The sequence below is a fragment of the Solea solea genome, chromosome 20, assembly GCF_958295425.1.
Source record: "Solea solea chromosome 20, fSolSol10.1, whole genome shotgun sequence".
NCBI lineage: Eukaryota > Metazoa > Chordata > Actinopteri > Pleuronectiformes > Soleidae > Solea > Solea solea.
This window is the reverse complement of record NC_081153.1, coordinates 5,089,042-5,110,440: the sequence shown is the minus strand read 5'-3', so window position 1 is coordinate 5,110,440 and position 21,399 is coordinate 5,089,042. Positions and strand designations below refer to the sequence as shown.

Sequence of the window (21,399 nt, the reverse complement as noted above, 5' to 3'; positions counted from 1 at the left end):
GAAGTACTGAACGATTCTTTTTCATGAACTGATTCTAATGATTCAGTTACACTGAAAACAACTGGTTTACAAGTCACCAGTTTGTGTGTTTGTGTCACGTTAAAAAAAAAGCCATGCTATGATAAGGAGGTACTACATTGTAATGGAAAACAAATGAACTGTGCCGCTCCACGATGAGGCGTGCCGGGACCATGTAGTGGACAAGCGCCAGATAGTCAAGCACCAACTCTGAGGTGGTGGGAGGGAGGGGGCCCCAAGATGAGTTTAGGGTCCCATAAAGGTTTGGGCCGGCCATGAATGTCTGTGAAAATGGCAATGCAGTCTCTGAAGTCATTTTGATAACGTGCCAATACCTGAAACAATCATACTTAGAACAAAAATACTCACAACTATCCTTTTAATTGCATCGCTCTTGCGTCATACATCATACCTGTTATGTTGTGAATAGTTTTTTTTTTCAAAAAAGGATGAATAATAGTCCTTGGTCGATGTCTAAAATGCTTTGGACTGTCTCGCTTTAGTGGTGACGTTTCCTGTCACAGCTGTTAGCCCCGTTTTGGGTCTTTTGTCACGTACATGTGCACGGAAGAACGCCGCTATAATCCCACTATTACAACAATCCGGGTTATTTTAACCCGTGACACGTGTCAAGGAAGTCGGCGGCGTCTAATCTCCCTCATAAAGCGAACGACAGCGGCTTGTAAAAACAGGCCGCTACACGCCGAATGCTAATCAACACTTTTGTTTCTTAGCCCCACTGGAGGTAACATGGCTCTCCATCTCAGACACAGACAACAACACAAGAACCCACCAATCAGCGCGGAGTCCGGCGGCCAATCAGGTGCCTGGCTGCGTTCAGCGGAGGAAACAAACAGCCAATCAGCGGCGTGTCTGGGTGCTCGCTCAGCCAATGAGCTGCCGGTCTGACTGCACCGAAGGGGTGAGCGTCTGCCGAGGCCCAATCAGCGGTTTAGTGCTGCCTGCCGGTGCCGGGGACTGGTGGTGAGGAGCCGCTGCAGCGCTGTCAGGACCGGACCGTGAACCCGGAGACGGTACACACTGAGGCCGTAAGGAGAACACAGGTGAGTCCGAGGATACGCGCGGGGCCTGTCTCCGGTCGGGGGGGACGTGTTTTGAAATGGCAGCGGCGGGATTCGTGTGGCGGCGGGACGGCAGCTAACGAGTCGTCGTGCCGCCGGTGGTGGATACGCTGATGTGCTTTGATAGACAATAGAGCGGCGTCTCCTCGCTTATTTATTGATACGAGGCTGACATGTTGGCGTCCAGCAGCCGTTCGCCTCCAACTGTTTCACGTTTACATTTAGCGGTGTGGAGTTTCAACGTTTAAAAATCGCCACCCGGCGCCGTTGTGTTTCGACAATAACCGACCGTGTTAACGGAGACGTTTTTGTGGGGGGGTTTACGGTGGTGATGGAAACAGTGAGCGGAATGCCTCTAGTCGCTTTTCATTGTTTGATCCGGAGTCTCTGGGGGTTAACTGAGGCTGGAGAACGAGCCAGCCTCCTCCGAAATACTTGTTAATGCTCGTTTAAACAGCACCGGGATGAGACGAGATGTTCCAGCGGCGGTAATGGACTTAAAGCCGCGGGAAGTAGCGGATTACACGGCGCTAGGAGGAGGCCGGAGCGGCTGATGGCTCTGAGCAATTAGGAAGAAAAATTCGAAATGCATCAGCCATTTACGTAGACACTCAACTGGCTCCATATGCACCTAAATGGCTGCCTTGCGCCCGAGAGCATTTACCTCCACACACTGACTGCAACCAAGGGCAAGGCTATTATTCGGGCTGCGAGGCTTATTAAAGGAGGTAGATGTCTGGATGACGTTAGAGAGACAAAACGGGGATCAATATTTAATGTCTGCTGCCTATTATTCTGCAGTGAGTGTACACGAGCTGCTGCACCGGCTCCTCCTCCAGATTTACATGAGGCTCAGGCATTCACATGTCTGGGTCCATCTTTGACATGGACATAGGTTGATTAATGGTCACATTTAAACTCCCACTTTCCCCTCCATTACAGAACATTTTGCACAAACTTGACCCCATGTGAGTTTGTGTCAGTTCACTCAGCAGCAGTGGAATAAAAAGTTGTCCAGTAAAAACTCATATTTTTTATATTTTCATCACTGTGGTGAGGTGTTTGTCCACAGTCAAACTCCCCCCCCCCCCACACACACACACACACACACCACAGCCTTTTTAGTTTGCAAGATAGAAGTTGGCAGAGACCTTGATACACACAGTCAGCCCTCCACTCACATAGTGATAGTAGTGGGTCCGCATGAATGAAAGGTCCTTGCGGTTGAGGAGCTGTGAATGAACTGTAGTATTCTCAATGATGGAGCCCTTCCTTTTCCTATTTCCAGCTCAGAGTCCCCTGGCAGCCCCCAGCAGCAGCAGCATACAGATGAAGCCTGCCATACTCTGACTATGACAGGCTTTTTACTGTACCTGCAGACTGTTGCTGGAGTACTGTCATTTTTGATGAGTGTGCAGCCGGCGCAATAAGGGCTCCATGTGTTTTGAGGCATCATTTAGCTGCTGGTGCTTGAAATATAAGAGATTCTGGTTTCTTTTGCCAGCATGTATGCAGACATTGGATGTTCATTTCTAGGGTCAGGTACTGTTCACACTTGATTCAGCCTTGAATTTGGTTCCCCCTTTCAGCATCGTGTCTGTGATGGTTTGGTACGGTACATATTTTGCGTTTCCTTTTAGGAATAGTGCCAAAATAACTGCCACCAACCGTTCCATTTTTTGGCACCAATGTAAAATGGTATGGTACGGCCCAGGTGGAGCGAGACTGGACTCCATCCACGACAGTCCGCTGATTGGAAGACATGAAAAACGGCACTCCTGCCTTGCGACCGCAGTCTATTCTCATACAACGCTTTGCGTTGTTGTCTGCTGTGTCAATTTCGCTGCTGTCGCACGACGTATCTCACCGCCCACGCCGCCATCGGACACACCTGCCTACCAAGTAAAAGTACTGTTCTCAGTCGAAATGCAAGCTTGACAGGGCTTTACTATTCCAAACCGTACCATACCATACCATGATTGAAACAGGGATAGGTGTTAGGAATTGATACGGTTGTCTTATTGGTCAGTATCAAAGCACATCTGGACAAAAATGGGTTGGGTCCAAGAGGGACCAAACCAGACTCTTAGTTCACATTTCTCTCCTCATTTAGCTGAGCCTTCCGGTACTTAAATTGGGCGTTTCATAAAAACCTGCATCAGTTACCCAATAGTGCCCAAGTTATTGGCTTAGTACCGTTAAAAATATTTAGTTTGGTACCCTTCCCCCCGTTACCTGCTTGTGAAATTGTAGTAATAATGTTGTATTAAACCACCGTCTCCCAGTTTGTCTGGATTTGAAGTGACAGTAATATAGTTGGACTGCTATTGTGTCTTTGAGGGCAACATCATCATCAATATTGAAATTTGAGGCTGATGCGTTTGTTTCTGCGAGTCATGAAATGTATAAGATCAATAGCAGGATGGTTTTAATTTAATATGACACAAACGGCTCACAGTTATACTGTTTTATTTTCCCCAAACTTTCTTAAACAGCTGCTCACTCAGGGTTTTTTTTTGTTTTTTTAATTGTTATTAAATGTCGCTCAATTGGAAAAACTGCTGCATTCTTTCATAAAGTGCGTATAAAGTGAGGATGTGAGGCAGCAGGACATTGGAGTTAAAAACACATGTCATCAATGTGGCTCACCGATGTGTCTGTAATAGTTTATTTACAGTCTGCCACACATGAATAACGTATCAGGCTTTGATATTATTCAATACAATTACATTGGACGTCAGTTTGGCTCCACATGTCTGCGTTAGTAGGATATCGCCAGACACGTCCAATAAGAAAACTGTGGCAATAAAGAAAGTCGACCTTTATGTTATTGACAGCATTCCTCTGCTGCATGCTGGATTCATAAAGGCACCGTTACGCTGTTTTTATTACATGTAAAAGCTGAAGGTAACCCAAGGCTTTATGGCTTTATGACCCAGGATTTCACAGGTTTTCATCCCAGTCAATCAGTGCAGACAGCAGGTGATGTCACTTATCAGTGGGCTGGTAATTACGCCGCGTCTGTGTTATTATAAGGTTCTTATTCACTGGGCGGTTCAGCAGAATTCAAATTATAGCAGGGAAAATGAGTGTTTGTTTATCTTCCAGAGGGAGTTTCTGTGGCATGTCGCACTCCGTGGTCGTTTCTCTGTTGACTCGTGTCTGAGGGTTCAGGTGAAACAGTGTCTGACCGTTTTCGACACAGACGTTTTTTTTCCACACACACTGAAACAGTGGCAGTGTGTGTTACCAGGTTGCTTGTGCTCGTTGGTAGATAAAGTTCTCATATTCTGCACAGGAAATGGCTCGCGATCGGGACCCGGCCGCATAATGTACCGCATAGTCTGCAGAGGTTTACACAATAATGGTGGAGACAAAGTTGTTTGGATTTCCTAGAAGCACATTTGTCCGTTTCTGGTGAAATGTAACCTTTTAAGATTTGTATTTGTAAACAAGAGATGTCAGATCAGAACCACCTCCTTTTTTCGCCTTCAGTTGACCTAGAATACAAACTTTTTAGACTTGTGTAACACAGCTCATTGTGTTGATGACGGGTTCACAAGAGAGACGGAATTGTAGTCGTGCAGGCAATGGATTGCAAATAGAAATGTTTGCCCCTCTCTCCTAACACACACACACGCACACAACAGGTTAAGTGACTGAGAAACGTCATCGTCAGTCGGTGTAATTTGTTGTTTATTGCACGTTCTGCACACAAAGCCAAACCGGTCACGTATTACCATTTGTGTGTGTGTGTGTGTGTGTGTGTGTGCGCCATTATATTGCATTAGCGCTAAAGATTAGGTAAAGAAGTACAGGGTTACAAAATGACTGCAGCATTTTCTGTACCCACACACAAGTGTGTGTGTGTGTGTGTGTGTGTGTGTGTGTGTGTGTGTGTGTGTGTGTGTGTGTGTCGGGTAGAGCTGATGCCTTACTCTGTATTAGTCAGATACTTAATCACTGGATTGGATAAGGGGAAAAAGAAGAAAAATCTGATACCATCCAAAAAATATCACATAAAGGCTGCAAACATGTACATAGACGTCTTAATGTGGGCTGCTAATTTCTTTAATTATTTTTATGAATTAGTTACACATTTGGAGCATTGGGTTATTGATATGATTGGTTATGGATAGGAAGTACATACATCAGCTCAAACAACTTAATGGTTTAAAACATGTATGCATGTTATATAAGGATCTGACAAGACTCCGACGTATTGAGCCAACCTTTTATGTGCGCTATGTACAGTCACATTAGTTGTTGTTGTTATGTTAATTCTTTAGTCCATACCACTTCAGGAAATGCTGTTTGAAAATAGCGTTTTAGTCTGGGGGAACAGACAGGATGATGTCATACACGATGACACCCGCGTTGACTTCCTGAAATCCAGGTTTCCAGTTCATTGTTCGTGTTATTTTCTTGATTCAACTGCCAATGACAAGCGAATGTGAGTAGTCAACACTCTGGAGTGCGACCAAAAAAAGTCTATGTGGTCACAAATTGATTCTGACAGGGTTTTTTTCCCCAACGCAATTCAAAAACGCAGTGTACCACTCCATTCATTCACCTCCCTGGTGCGTGGGGTGGTGGTGACTAAGGACATACTCGCTATCGTAGACCACACTATCGCACTATCGTATAGTTGTATTCATTATAAATTATTGCCATTAATTAATTAAGTGTATTGTGTTATGTGTTTGTGTGCAGCCCTATATATTCCCTACCTCAAAAAAATCAAACAATTTTCCCTGTTGACCTAACGGCGAAAACAATGCCACCATTTAATGTGCGTGCATGCATGTGCTTGTCTGTACACACACACACACGATATTTGTTCTACAAATGAAGACAAGCGTGTACCTACACCTTATGCGTGTTTACGTAAGAATTTAATGTATGTAAATTTAAAATTGTCATCACTGAACACGACATGTGAACACCTCCTTTTGAAGACATTCAGATTCCCCTCATTCATCCATCCATCCATCCCTCCCCCATCTGTGATGCCTCCTTTACCACATCACTTGGGTGGAGGAGTTTATAAGTAATCTATCTGCGGCGCATAACCCCCAAATACTTCCACACACCACTTTTAACGGTTTGTTTTCTTCAGTTAGACAGATATGGTCATGTATCGCGATATGATTGTAATTGCAACATATTGATTATCACAGAATCGTTGTACCGTGATATTATTGGTATCGTGTATCGCGAGGTTACCGGTGATTCCCACCCCTGACACTGAATACTTTATTAATCCCCAAAAAAGGAGTCCGTGTTCGGTGTGTGACACGGCAGCGTGGCCGTCTTGACTCTAATGTAATTTGTCCTGCCACACTTCATAATGATAATTATATAAAAGGTCTGTAACTTGATGTTTTGCTCTTTGCCCAGCTGTGGCTCTAATCAGAATATAGTAATTAGGTTGAATTAATTGAACATGCTGTGCACGGTGGCTTTTTTATTTTTTTGACTTAGTAGCTTTTAACAACTCCAACAGTCGTTCCCGTCCTTCAGCTGATTGCATCACAGAGTTGCGTCCTGTAAGTTTTTAATTCGTTACATATGGCATCATTTTATGACTATTTCAGATTTTGCAGAGAGCAGAGCTGCTGCTGCTTTATAATAACAATGGAGTGATTACATATGCCCAATGTTGAAGGAGTTACACCACAGCTGAGGTGAACAATATGTGATTAGGACACCACCAACTGATGGCAGTAGTTTTATTTTTAGTATAATACACACGATTATGTAGAAATGTTTGGAATTTTATAAACCTGTGAAGACTCCGCTGTGTCACAGTTGAGTCTTCACTCGACGTCCCTTTGTGTTTGAGAAGATTGGAATCAGTGAAGTCACGTCTTCATTAAAGGAGCAGGTGTAGCTAATACCTGTGTTTTGGCACTAATTGATGAGTGTGTGTGTGTGTGTGTGTGTGTGGACTGTAATGAAACGGGGGGAATAGTTTTGATCCGTCGGTTCTTCTCGGTTGTGGAGACGGCTGAGCAGTCAGTAGCAATGCAGCTGTGGCTAATCCAGCCAGTGAATAAGCAGCGTGCACATCAGTGCTGCATTGCTGTGCTGCATTTAGCCAGGTGCAGCACAAGGTCACCCCCAGTCAAATTGTCTGAATGTAATTCTGCCAAATGCTCCTGTGCATTAAAGGACACGTCCAGGTTTAGGGACTTTAACGAGGCTCCTTTTCTGCCGTGTTACAAATGTGATCATGACCAAATGTGTATGATGTGGGTGGTTGTTTTTTTTCCCCTTTTAGATTCTAGGTGCAGATATTGATCAGTATTGTAAGATGAATACTAAGATGGGGGCAGTGACGAAACACCAGTTAGTACAGAGGCATTGTGCAATGTTGGGGTCATTCTTGGATCTTCATCGTTCACCTGAGTCAGACAAAATCATAAAAAGACACAAATTAGGTTCAATAGCGGTACATGTTGCAATCCTAGCTGCAGCTTATGATTATTTTCATAATCGATTAATCTTTCGAGTATTTTCTCAATTAATCAGGTAATCGTTTGGTCCAGAAAATGTAGAAAAATGTTGATCCGTGTTTGTCAGACCTGGAAATTCTGATGTCTTAATCATTTCTTTGTTATATGGAGCATAGAAACCAGAACATATTCACATTTAAGAAGCTAAAATCTTGTTTTTAATAATGAAAAAAAAAACCTCAAACCAATAAATCGATTATCAAAATAGTTGACAATTCATTTAGTAATCGATTATTCAACCACTGCTTCTATTGTGCAAAAAATTTCTCTTTTTTGTGTCATTTTTAAACCGATATTAACTCCTCAACATTCGCTCTGAAGCAAATCTCATCTGACATTTTATAGAAATGCTTATCGATATCGACTTCTGTTGCACCGTTATCGTGATATTGACTTTGGCCTGATTGCTCAGCCTGAAACAGAAAGGTTTGCTTCTTTGTTCTGTCTTGTAATAACACATTTTCTGTTCAGTCGTTGTTGTTGTTGTTGTTGTCACTGCTGCAGTGCTGGCACAGTAAACTTGAGTGTGGACTAACGAGCTAATGTCATTCATTTCCAGTAGTTTTTCAGTGCTACTGTGTTTCCACAGGTGAAACGTGTTGCCTTCATTTTTACATTTTATATCATAATTACACAAGTGCGTGTGTGTCATCTTTGTCAACTTTTCCAAAAGCCTTTGACTCCTGTTCACCGTTTCCACACACAAAGTCGAGTAACTACCCCGTTCAATCACACTACAAACACCAGTGGGTAAGCGGTTAATATTGATTTAATTATGTCCAATTCATAGCTGTTTTGTTTCTGAATCAGAAAGGACTGTTGGGTTAACGGTAAGCGCCACACACATTGTTGAGGAAAACGTCTAAAAGTCAGGTTTAGGCTCAGTGGGAGACAATGACAGGATGTTTTAATCATAAATTACCTACGTAATTCCCTTTTGACCTGATGAAGACCAGCCGTGAGTTTCTGTCGTGTTCCAAATTTCCTTGGAGGAGTTTGCAGCATGATATACTGTGTGTGTGTGTGTGTATAATATATTAAACTCACACTCTCGCTGCTCTGTGTCAGCATGCTTCCCTCTCATGTACTGACCTCAGAGCAGCACTGACAGCCGCTGCCTGCTGCCCTCTTCCATGTGGTCTTTTAATATTAGCCGCGCTGAAAGTCAAACTAACTGAGCGGAGCGAGGCCAAGGATGCTTTTGTCTCACACGGATCTCCCACTGTCGTCTCAGTCAGGATAAATGAGTGAAACTGGTTAAATACTCTAACTTTTTAATCTACGGTTTTCTGACTTAGACAAATAACAATTAGTTAAAAGAGTAAATTTTAAAGTTATTACGATGGTGCTTTGCCCACCTTGTTCCATACATTTAATATATACAGAACAAAACATCTGTGGTTTGTGTATTGTGTGCGCGCCCATGTGTTGTGTCTCAATAGCACTGGAGTTGAGAACCTGCCTTCTCTTTCTGAAAACACAGCTACCAGCAGGGACACTGGGAAAAGCAGATTCACTTAACCTAACAAACGGCTTAAACCTTTGACAGCTTAAGAATGTGTCTGCCACTTTAAAATTAGCTCTGAGACGACCTTTTCACACTGGAAGTAAAGTGTGTGAACGGCTCACTCTTCCTCTCCAAACTCCATGAAGAAAAATCAGCGTTTTTATCTCGCTGTTTCATTTGAAGAAGTCACAAAATGAGACGATTGCTGTTGTGTTGTGTTGTGATGTGACGTGATTGCTGATTTTCTCAGTGGACTTTGGTGTGGCAGAGTGAGTGTTAACAAACCTCTCTGTACAGTCTGAAAAAGACTTGTTTTTTCCTCCCCTCGGTCTGGCCTTTGCTCTGATCTCCCCGCTGTACTTTTAGGAGGAGCTCATTTGTAGACACTACAGTGGTGCTGCGAGTCTGTGGGGACTGGTTTTGTGGTCGTTCTCTGGTCCGTGTTGGAATTTTCATACCGGGGATACGAGCTCCCCGGTCTCTGGTCTCTCTGGTCTCTTTGGTCTCTGGTCACAGTCGTCTTGCATCACATTTGCTCTCCTCCATGTTTGTTTGTGTGTCGCTGTCATGCAGATTCCACCCCCACCCGCCCCCGCCTGCATGCGGCGCGTTTAAGAACGTGGAGTGAATTGTAGCAGAACGACGTAACGCCATTGTCGCCCGATGCATTTGCTCTATAGTGTGTGTGTGTGTGTGTGTGTGTGTGTGTGTTAACGAGCTTTAGCGTCGGAACAATGACGCATTATCCCATTAACTACCCCAGGATGCAGCGTGATGATGAGAGGGTGAATTTGAGCTGTTGTGAACGATGTTGTGTAATTCAGCGTTGTCGGTCAGGGAGTAGTAAATCTAATATCTCTGCTGATGAGTTGTTGTTATGTGTGTGTGTGTGTGTGTGTGTGTGTGAACATGTCGTGTGCGTGTAGTTGATTGTCTCTGTTGTGTGCTGGTGCTGCTCCTGGCTGCCACATTTTCAAAATGTCTGTCTACCTTTGTGTGCCTCGCTCTGACTAAATGTCTCATGTTCCCGCTGTTTTTTCTCTCTCTTTCTTTCTTTTCTTTCTTTCTTCTTTTTCCTCTCATTTGGCTGGTGAGGCAGTGTATGCCCCACCCTGTGGTCTGAAGTTCTGCTCTCACTCTTTTCTTGACAAAGTGCCAGCTCCTAAAGGAAGAGATTTTCCTCTTTCTGCTCTGAAAACACCGGGGCTCGCTCCTCCTCCTCCTCTTCCTCCTCCCACCCCCCACCCTGGCTCTCTCTCTCTCTCTCTGACTGTCTTACTGTGTGACGTCTTGACCACTAACGGCTACATATTAAGAGATAATTCCATACCCTGAGGTTACAAACCGGCTCAGACTGGCTCAGTGCGTTTTGACTGCGCTCTGTTCCCTGCGTTAACATAAATACATTTAAAAAAAGAAAAAAAAGGAGAGAGAAGAAAATGATGTGTGCCTTTGTTAAAGGAACTTGAGACTTATTTGCAGCAGGAGTGAAACAGTGACAAGAACAGCACCTCTGTTGTCTGAAAATAAGCAATCACCTTCTAAATACCTTCTCGTTTTACCTCCCGGAACAAATCCCACTTTCTATTTTCAGCTAAATTTTTCTGTCTTTTGTGTAAAACTCACTTCATCACAAAGCATCACAGGAGTCCACCTGACAAATATACTACACTGTATTTCAGTCAAAACACAAACAGGAATTTAAAACCGCGTGTAAAAGCCACAGCAGACGTGCTACCCGACGAAGCAGTATAATCTTAATCCACGAATCCGCTCAGGCCTCAGCCTAAATCCAGATTCACACTGGATGTGTGTGTGTGTGTGTGTGTGTGACGGCAGCAGCGCTGACCTGCTGCATCATCACCTTCCGTGGTTTTACAAAGGGTTTGTCTTTAAAAAAAATCATAAAACACACTTTTAAACGCACTCAACTCAATACCAGGAATTTTCAGTATGAAGCCGCTCGGCGCTTCACAATAAATCTTTCTTTAAACTGTAAAGATAGGTTACGTTCACTTTATATTGTGTGAAGAATAGGTGAAAGTTCTATTCACGAAGAACTAATGTAGCAGTTTTAAGCGATACAGATTCTAAGTCGACCTATTTTTCGAGTAAAATGTCCAGTGTGAGTGAAAACACCTGAGGTTATTACCTGCTGGGGAAAATGTATACACTCTGCAATACATTTCTGATTGTTTGAGCTTCTTAAATGGGAATATTGTCTGGTTTCTTTGCTCCGTATAACAAAGAAATCACTACTGATCAATATTTTTCTACATTTTCTGACATTTTATGGAAAATACTCAATAGATATATAATGGTTAGATGCAGCACTAGAAAGGATCTTTATTGTCATTATACAAGCGAAATTGCGAGGTCAGGTGGAGGGTCGGCTCCAGCGCCTTCTTGCTGCGAGGCAACAGTGCTAACCACTACACCACTATATTTACATGGGCATCACCCAATAGTGTAAATAAGTGAGAAGAAGCTCGGTTGTGTTCAGTCCTGGTTTGAACATCAGTCCCGAAAAGCTCCAATTACAACTGAACACCTCAAAAGTTTGTCCCGTCGCACTCGGCATTAAAAATACATCCCAAATTTCTCTCCCGTGACCACTTCGCGATCTCATTTTCCGCCCCCGTGTGCAGAAATCCAAGTACGGCCGCTTCTTTTTCACAAAGACAAAAAAAAAGATGTGGTTTTAGCCAGTTCTTGGTTTCCTGTGTGGTAGAGGACGAGAGCTGTGAGCGTGTTCTCTCCTCCAGGTGAACCTCCTCCTCCTCCTCAACCTTTGGTTTTAAATCCCAAGTCAAACACCAAACCCTCCCCCCCACCCTCCCGTATGTAATCTGTATTTGTTTACTGCAGATCTGTAATCACCTACCGGCTGATAAGCAGAAACATTTTAATGGCAGTCTAATTAATGTTGACAGCCTGTAGCTACGAGCTGAAAATGAGATGAGCGGGCGAGGCTTTAACATGGCTGCTTAAATGTGTATAATGAACTTAAAAATTTAAATGATTGGCCCGGCTGATTTTGACAACTTGTTTTTTTCCGGATGCCGCGGCTCTGGGGACGGAGTGCAGTGTCGATCAGTCAGTCCTGATTATGCCCGTCCTTGGTCGAGACATCCAACCCCTAAAGTGTCTTTTAATGCTTTAAGAAAGGTTTTTTGATCCAAACACTGGAGTTTCTGAGTCAGAACTTCTTGTAATTGAGTCGTCTTGAGAAACCAGTGAAGGCGCTCAGCCTTAATATTATCGTGTCAATGTTTTGATTCAATTTTTACACTAATTCATCCTGAATTTTCTGTATTAACGCATATGGCTTACCTTTCCATTAATTGGTACAAACACTCGGATAAACATGAATTTTACAAACTAATGCTTCTGCAGAATCGAACAAATCATGATGCAGCTTCTGTTTTAAACAGGATTTAATCGTGAAAGTTAACCTCGGAGACCAAATCGAGATGTTTTACTCGGTATACTCATCACTCCTGGAAACATCTATATCTTTTTGAAGCTAAATAGAGCTTCTTTTTTTGGTTCTAAATTGTGATCTGGTGCTTCCTTTCCACCACCTGTGGACCAGCTGCATCAACCGTCTCCACTGAAACGGTCAAATCAAACGCAGGTGAGCCCAGCCTTGAGAGAGTGGAGAGTGTGCAACTGCTGCCAAAGAAAGTCTTCACTGTAGCTCCGAGTTAAACGTTTAAGTATTGTGACATTTCGGTTCCGTCATTTATTAAATTATATATAAAAAAACAACTGTTTTCAATTTTCTTTTTTTTGTATAGCCCACCATATCACAGTAGTATTACAGGCCCAGCAGATCCCACAGTATGAACTCTCTCTGGTGTTAAAGCAGGAGTCGGTGTTTACAGCCTCAGTGAGAGCATGAAGCAGGACTATCCCGCTGTTGAACTCCAAAGAGAAAAAAAACAAACACCCTGAGAGTGAGCTGCGTGAACAGCATCCAGATAAACTTGTCTTCTCCCTCGTGCCAAGTTTGATGTCAGCAAATAATAGTAAGCCAGTGTTAAGTGCACGCTTTGCAGTGCATCTGTCTTAAGTCCTCACTGGTCAGTGCAGGCAACGGGTCAGTCTGTGTCTTGCTTTCTCAGCCCACTTCTATGGCTGCTCTGTGTAGGGCCGGGTACCGAACTTTGGTTCTTTTATGGCAATGACCGAAATACTTGATACTAGAGAACCTGGAGAAAACCCACACACACAATGAGAACATGCAAACTCCATGCAGAAAGGCCCGGGTCATGAACCGGTCCTTTCGGGTCGTCTTGCTGCAAAAGGCAAAGAGTGCTAACGTCTGTGTGGCCCTGCTCTTCTCTACCTGTCTATATAAATTACAAACATGTGCGTATTTAAAATGTAAATGAGAAATGAACTCACCGCTCAGACAATCTGAGCATGATGGCACTTGTCATTGGCATTTTTTAAAACATGCAGATGATTATCTTACTCTGGACTAATGCAAGAACGAGGTGTCATTAATAACAAAGAAGCCCAGAAAAGATTGTAACCCAACACAGTCCAGTGAAGAAACTCAAAATAACACAAAAGGGCACAAAAAGAAATGTAACCGTGGAGTGAAGATGGTGGGGGGGGGGAGGGACGGAGCACAGAGAAGACACGGCGAAGGGAAAGAGACGCAGCAGAGCAACATGATGTGTCATGTATGTGTGGGCCGACCTGATGCTCGGTGCTAGAGGTAGATATCAGTTGTTAGCAGTGCAGTGTTAGTCACGGCTGACTACACGGCAGGAGTTGGTATTAATGTTGGTTAAGTGATGGTGATGTGATGTCCGCCTTGTCCGCCATCTGTGGACAAATGTAACAAAAACATGTCGTGTGCAGTTTCGTTTGTGCCGTGTAGTGAGTCAAACACATTTAAATGTAATTTGATTGCCTAACGCCTTTTGTTGTATTTGTTTGAAAAGCAATGTGTGGAGACGCACCAGGTAATTGGTTTGGCAGATTAATCAGCTCGATATTTGACATTTCTTTTTTATAATATGACCTTTTCCATCCAAAGATTTCTGATGACCCGTTTTGTGTATTTAAAATTAAATCTAAACATGATTTTTATGGAGAATACCGTGTATGTATCGGCATCGGTCAGAGAAAAACCCACATCCGTCGACCTCTGAACAGATTCTTAATGTAGTTTGGCAAACCAAAGCGATTGGGAAGTGTTTCAGTTGATGGCGTCTACGTGTGAGGCGTCAGTAAATGAGCGCAAACGAGAGACGTCACGCTGTAAAGAAACACACAGTGTTTTAAGAATGATGAGCTTTTCGTGTGTAGCTTTGTAGAAGATGTCAGAGGTTCTCGCGCCACGTCGCTGAGTTCATGCCATCTGACCGTTAAACAGTCACAGAAGTCTGGGTATGTAGCGATCGAACGGTTATCAACGCGATCAGATTGAGAGCAGACGGTTTAACGTGACGTGAAACACTCGCAGTCATGTCGATGACGACCTTTTGTGGTATGGAGTGTGATGGTATGAGACGAATCCCCGACACGGTTTCCTTTCTCTCACTTCCTTTTGCGCCGTTCTTTGTCTCCAATGGCACACACACACACTCACCCCCTCCTCCCCTCTCCTCCTCCTCCCCTTTGCCCTCTACCAGTGCCCCCCCCACCCCCCACCCATCAGTGCTCTCTCCACCCTCACACGCACATGCACACCCCCACCCCTCAGGCGACAGCAGAGCAGGAATTGATTAGTGGCACGGCATAAAAATAGACGACCGGTCGTCATAGCAACGCCCACAATGAGCTGTTGTCTTGTTTAATAAAGAGCAGTGTTGTGTCTGAGGTGCTAGGTGGAAGGTGTGTTGCCGTCGTGCTGTGCATCCAGACAGAAGGTGGAGGTGTGCGTAATCGTCACACTGCAGTCCTGCTGAATGGGGACTGGTGTGTGTGTCTGTGTGTCTGTGTGTGTGTGTGTGTGTGTGTGTGTGTGTATGTCTGCGAAGTCAACAACGCACCAGTCACTTCAACCCAAAACAAAGCAGCACCACCGGCATCATCCTCCTCCTCCTCCTCAACTCTCATTGGCTCTGAATCTGCATCCCACAACCATCAGCTCTCGAGCCGTTCCACACGACCAATTACAACTCTGTTGCTATGGGCTCCGCTCTGATTGGCCTCATTAGTGTCAAAAAACTAGCCATATGCAAATGTTGATCATATTCCCAGAAGTCCTGTCATCAACATCCTTTACATACAGTCTTTGTGTGCGTGCGTGTGTGTGTGTGTGTGTGTGTCTGTGTGCGTGTGCGTGTGCGTGTGCGTGCCACTGTCTCCTGTTGGCATAGGGAGGGGTTTGTTGTTTCTGGACATCTTTCCATCTCTTCTAGCAGCGGCTAAGAAAGCCAGATGGTGACTGCCTCTGGTAAATAAACTGTTCTTACGCCTCTTATCCACCTTATGCATATCCTATATGCAATTGACTCATTCTGGTCGTCCCACAATAAGATTATATCGCCGTAAAACAAGCCTGTGGTACAATATTTACATTAAAATCGCATTGGTGTTCAAGGTTTATTGTGATTTAGGGCTGTGTCTTTGCAAGATTTCGGGGATATGATACATTCGCCAACACGGGTGACAGTACCATTTCCCCAAAAATAAATAATAATGAAGAAAAAATCATACACATTCACAGCTTTACTAAGCTCTGAGTAGCTTGTGAAGTCCACCCCATCCACGGTGAGTGACTTGAGCTTTTGTCTCGTTGTAAAGACCTGGTAATGGTGTTTGACTAAAGAATGTCCTTGACGGGGAATTGTGGCTTTGACATGTTTACTAACTTCCCGAATCTTTTGTTGTCCACTTGAGAAACTTGTCGTTTGGTTCTCGGGGCTGTGTGCTCACCGCTGGTGAAAGGTTGTGATCTCTTAAGCTCTTGTGCTGTCACGGGGGAAGTGGGATTGTAAACACTTCCTTTTTGGATTCTTTTTTTTTTTTTTTTTTTCCTTTGCATGTTCTCAAAGCTTTTCTGGCTTTTTGAGTATTACTCATATGTCCCCCCACCCCCAACGTGTAGGTTACTTTAGTTCGGCAGTGTCTGCACTTTATTTTTTCACCTCTCCTGAGTTCCTGAGGTTGCACACTACAAATATAAAAGCAGCTGCCGCATCCACACTTTCACAATCTTCCATCCCAATCTTCACAAAGGCGGCGACTGAGGTGAAGAGAAAATACAGATTTTTGCGACCCGAGTCGCTGGTTTATTACCAGTCGGAGATAAATCAGAACAAAGGCTTTGGAGCTCCATTATGCAGTTAAAAAAAACGGTTTTGCTAACTGTTGTAGGAACGGAGCTGCACACGGATGACCTAGATGGTTATTTTAAGATGCATAGTACAGTAAGATATATGATAGGTGGCTACGTGAGCCGCCCTGAGACACGACAGTGCTGTGACAGTGCTCACTCTCAGGCCTGTGGTGACTCAGGACGGTCAGCCGACTCCACTGATGGACTGAGAGGACGAGAAAACAACTGTGTGTGTGTGTGTGTTTTTGTCGTAGAGATGATATCCGTGTGGACACGCAGTGAAGAGTGCGAGGATACTAATTTATTCAGTTTGTCCCTGCTGCAGAGTGAACACCAGCTCACAGCTGTCTGCACATGTCTACTCAACATAAACAGAAGAGATGAATTAACGAGCTCATTTTTTTTTTTTACATGGTCTGTGTCGGTGATTAATACATGTAGAAATCTGGATGTTGGTACCCGTTCATAACCAGTGTCCAATACCGATAGCGCATTCCACGTTATTTACTGATTATCAATTAAAAACACAATCTTTTTACTAGAGCTGAAACGATTAATCGGTTATTAATCGATTACTAAATTAATCAACAACTATTTTGATAATCGGTTTGAAGCTTTTTTCATGATTAAAACAAGATTTCTGATTGTTCTGAAGTTAATCATTTTGGTTTGTGGACAAAACAAGACATTTGAGAATGTCAACATTTCCAGGTTTGACGAACACTGATCAACATGTTTTAAGGTTTTCTGATATTTTATGGACCAAACGTTTAATCGTGAAAATAATCATTAGTTGCAGCTCTACCTTTTACCTATTTTAAACAGCTAAGCTGTCACTCACAGAACTGTAGTGTTGCACTTGCCACTTTACTCATTAACAACTCTCTCAAAAAACATTATTCTCCATCAGCATGGCAGCCTTCACTCACTTATATATCTATTAAGTATATCTCTATAGAACGAAGAAGAAGTCGCCTGAACTTGTGACGCTTCTTAACTTCTTTTTCCAACATCCGATCATGTGATGTTGTCCCGTGTTGTACTGATTCGGAGTATTGGTTTGGTTCATACCGAATAACTAGAAAATAAAGTTTAGGCGGTGCAGTTTATTCTTCTTAAGATACCAAACGATGATCAGATCAGTAACTTGAAACAAGGGTTTGGAATCGTTTGTTGTTGGGTTTTTTTATGCTTAACTGATTCTTTTAAAACAATAGCTCGTATGAGTACAAATATAAGGGGCCGTCCACAGGGAAACGGGTTTAGGTGAATATGCATACTTTTTGTGTTGGAGAGGCGTTCCGTCCACATGGAGGCGGTGTTTTAGGGGACCTGAAACGGTTTTCTTTTGGAGCTATTTCCTGAAAAGTTACCATCTTTACGGGGAACTTTTTGAAAATTATATTTTTCCGTCTGGATGCTGCCTAAGTCAGCATTGTTGACAAAAATGTATTGCAAAATTAGTTGCTGACAATTGTGGGCCACTTCATTGCACATCTTTTTCATGGTGTGGAGCTAGATGATTGACTTTTGGAGTGGAGCGGTTAGGTAGTAGATATGGCACACACATTTTGTGTTTAATAGGAACAGTACCAAAATAGTACCAATAGTATCAAAATAACCAACCCCAACTGTTCCATTTTCAGCACCCTTACCTTTGGGTACTAGAGTTAAAGGTACGGTACAGTAGTTTTTTGTTGATGTTGCAACGGTACAAAGTCACGTGAAACCTGACCCAGGGCTTTATCGTTCCAAACCGTACTGTACCAAACCAAACCGTACCATGATGGAAACACTGTTTAACAGCTAACTAAACAGAGGTTTTTCAACTTTTAAGTTTCAGTCTTTCAGCAATTATCACCATAAAATGCCACAACAATTAAAGATTGAGTTTTGCTCTTGAGAGACAGTTATTAAAAAACAGTTAAACTTGTTTTAAACATGAAAACATCTTATTGAATCATTGCCCAATCCTAAAACTGACAACACTGTCACACACACACACCAAATGCAACTCTTGTGTTGTTGTTGTTGTTGTTGTTGTTGTGGTTGTGTTGATGTCCCAGACAGAAAGTTTCCTTTCGTGTTTTTCAACTTGCAGCTTCTACCTCCCAGAGATAGAACGATCTGTGAGACAGTACACACATGTGAACCAGTACTCTCGAAGTTGTTGTTGTTGTTGTGTTCTACCTAATCACCAGCATCCTTGGATCTTCCTCACAGATACTCATGGGTATTGAAATGGGGTTAGAACCAAATGATGAGTCCTTTTTTTTGGATTCTCCTTCGGTTTGGAACATTTCGGTCGGTGTAAAAAACCATTTGGTATCCAGCAGTTTACTTTGTGTTTTAGTATTCCATGAAAAATTAGTGACTGTCATGTTTGCGATTTTTTTTGTAGATTCTATTTAGTAGGAAATGCTGTGTGGCCCATGTTCAACGCCATGGAGACCGAATGTCCTCCGCTCTTTGTCTCAATTGAGCTTCTGCTTTTAGTAAAACAGAAGATGTTGGCGAAACAACTCTTTACTTTGTGCTCTGGAACCGTAAAATAAATAAATAATAGAGCATGTCTTGTGAAGAACATACGCTCTGTTCTGAAAGGTCTCCAGTGGACTTTGAAGCAGAGATGGGGGGTGTGGGGGGGGGGGCATCACTGATCCAGATGCTGTGCGGGTTGAGAGTGTACATCTTGCTGCTGTTCACCCGGTGTAACCTCAGCAGGAAGCCCCACTGTACACACAGCCTAAAGCTCAGCACTGCCACAGTTAACATGACCTACATGCTGACGGATAAATGCATGCGACATGATATAGACTGCTGATGTGAACTGGAGGTATCGTGTGTCACTGTCGGGGTTATGACACAGCAGCCATTTTGACCCCTCCTTCCTTTCGGACTTTATTTGAATAGGAAATTTGCATTGATATGGCAATCAACGCTGTAATATGTGCATTACGTGGTAAATACGTATGTTCACACTAAATGTGATGCCAGTTTTTCACATTATGAGATTTTGGGCTGCAGCGATTACTCAACTCATACATTAAAACAAGGCATCTGATTTTTTAGCTTCTTTAATGTGAAGATTTTCTGGTTTCTTTGCACCATATAACAAAGAAATCACTTGTGAACAAAAACAGGACATTGAGTTGAGGTTTGGGAAACAGTGGTCAACAGTCTTAAACATTTTATGGACCAAACCTATGAAAATAATAGTTATTTGCAGCCCCAATGAGACTGCATACAAAGTCGAGTCCAGACAATCCCACAAAGGCGTGAAATTTGCATTGTTTGCTCCAGTCGAGTTGAGATATTTGAACTCGGGAGGGAAAATTTGCCTGTAGCCATATAGTAAAAGCCAAATAGGAATTCAGAGGTTCTTCCAGGGTCCTGACGTTGCATCAGAAATTGTCTTTACATGCACACACTGAGCGTATGGATGTTGGATTTAACTGGTAACCTCACTTGATTTGAGCTGTTGGACGCACTGTTCATTAGTTGTTGTTGTTGTTGTTGGTTTAGCTGTAGCTTTTAGCCTCAGGCGATTAGGAGGAGGAGGAGGAGGAACAGGTTGTGTTAACATTACTAAATTCAAATAATCCTGTGACCACACTCGCATTAGTAATGCAACACAAAATAAAAAAAATCACCTCAGTCGGTACTTCCTGTACCCAAGTAATGGAAATGACACAGTTTGGTGGTAGAAATGTAGATCCTTTGTTTTGCAGCTTGACCTCCTCTGCTGGCTAAAAGTCAGGACCATTTATTATGTCCATTTTTATTATTAAATGACAGAAAAGGAAGTAAATCACTATGTTAGAGACTTAACATGATGTTGGGAGACGATATTTATTATAATGGAGTAATAACCTTTACTTGTGTGTTGTCACAGTGACGGCCTGTTATTTATTTTGGATTGGTTGCCGTCCTCAGGAGGGCGGGTCTTATATAATGTGAGCTGGCCTGAGGGCAGACAGGCGCTGTAGATGAATGTAACAAATAACTCTCTTGAGTGAGAATGATGGACAATGAACATTAGCCCTCGCCCCTGTTGTATTTCTGCTTTCTTGCTTCTGTGTGTGTGTGTGTGTGTTAACCTAAACAACGTCAGGCTCAGTGCACTGCTGTTGACTCGAGAACAGGCCTACAATTTTTCCTTTTGATTGGCAGCAACAGGGCGTCTTTAATATAAGGCCTATAGGCTGTGTTCAGATCAACCACTCCTCTCCTATTTGAATGAGGCCCGTCTGTTGATACAGTCGCAGTATCTCTGTAAACAATGTAGAATTCAAATAAATCAACTTCAACTGTATCATGGCATCATTTGCAGAGTAAGATGAGATGAGATACAGTCGATGCAAGAGCACTTTACGGGTTGATTTCTGCATTCTCATAAGAAACTGGCTTGGAAACTAATGCTGTGTTTCCATCGAGTGGTCAAACAGGGCCTTGAAATCCTTGAAAGTCTGTGGATTTAAAACCCTCTCAAAGCCCTTGAAGGTTTTTGTCTCCCACTGCCGATGCCAACTACTGCTTTTAGCACATTCCTTGAATTTGAGTGAATTGGTCCTGGAAAGTCCTTGAATTTGGTGTCAACTAATGTCTGGCAACCTAAAATAACCGCCCCTACCATGACATTCTTCAGGACCCCCTTCCCTTGGTGTACCAGAGTAAAATGGTACGGTGAGGTCAGGTTGGAGCTCTGCCCCCGAGTCCGCTGATTTGGCGACAGTTAGAGATGTTCCGATACCATTTGTTCCCTCCCGATACCGATTCCGATACTTGTGCTGTGGGTATCGGCCGATACGAGTACCGATACCGATACCAGTGTGTTTAAAAAGAAGTATGTAGAGATGACCATTAATCGATACAGAATGACCCAGGAGGAAAGTATGACAAAGGTCAGAGACAGTAATCTGTAGACACCGTGTGGATACGGCAGTGGAAGTAGGGGTGGGCGGTATACCG

General features: G+C 43.2%; 1 protein-coding gene across 2 annotated transcripts in view; it reads left to right on the top strand.

Moving 5' to 3' along the window:
• The first annotated feature begins 922 nt into the window (after nt 1–922).
• The window catches only part of gatad2b (GATA zinc finger domain containing 2B), a 58,437-nt gene continuing 37,960 nt past the window's right edge, over nt 923–21,399 (top strand). For both annotated transcript variants that reach the window (XM_058618678.1, XM_058618676.1), the window contains exon 1: nt 923–1,082. The gene's annotated coding sequence lies outside the window, so the exon portion shown is untranslated. The remainder of the gene's footprint in view (nt 1,083–21,399) is intronic.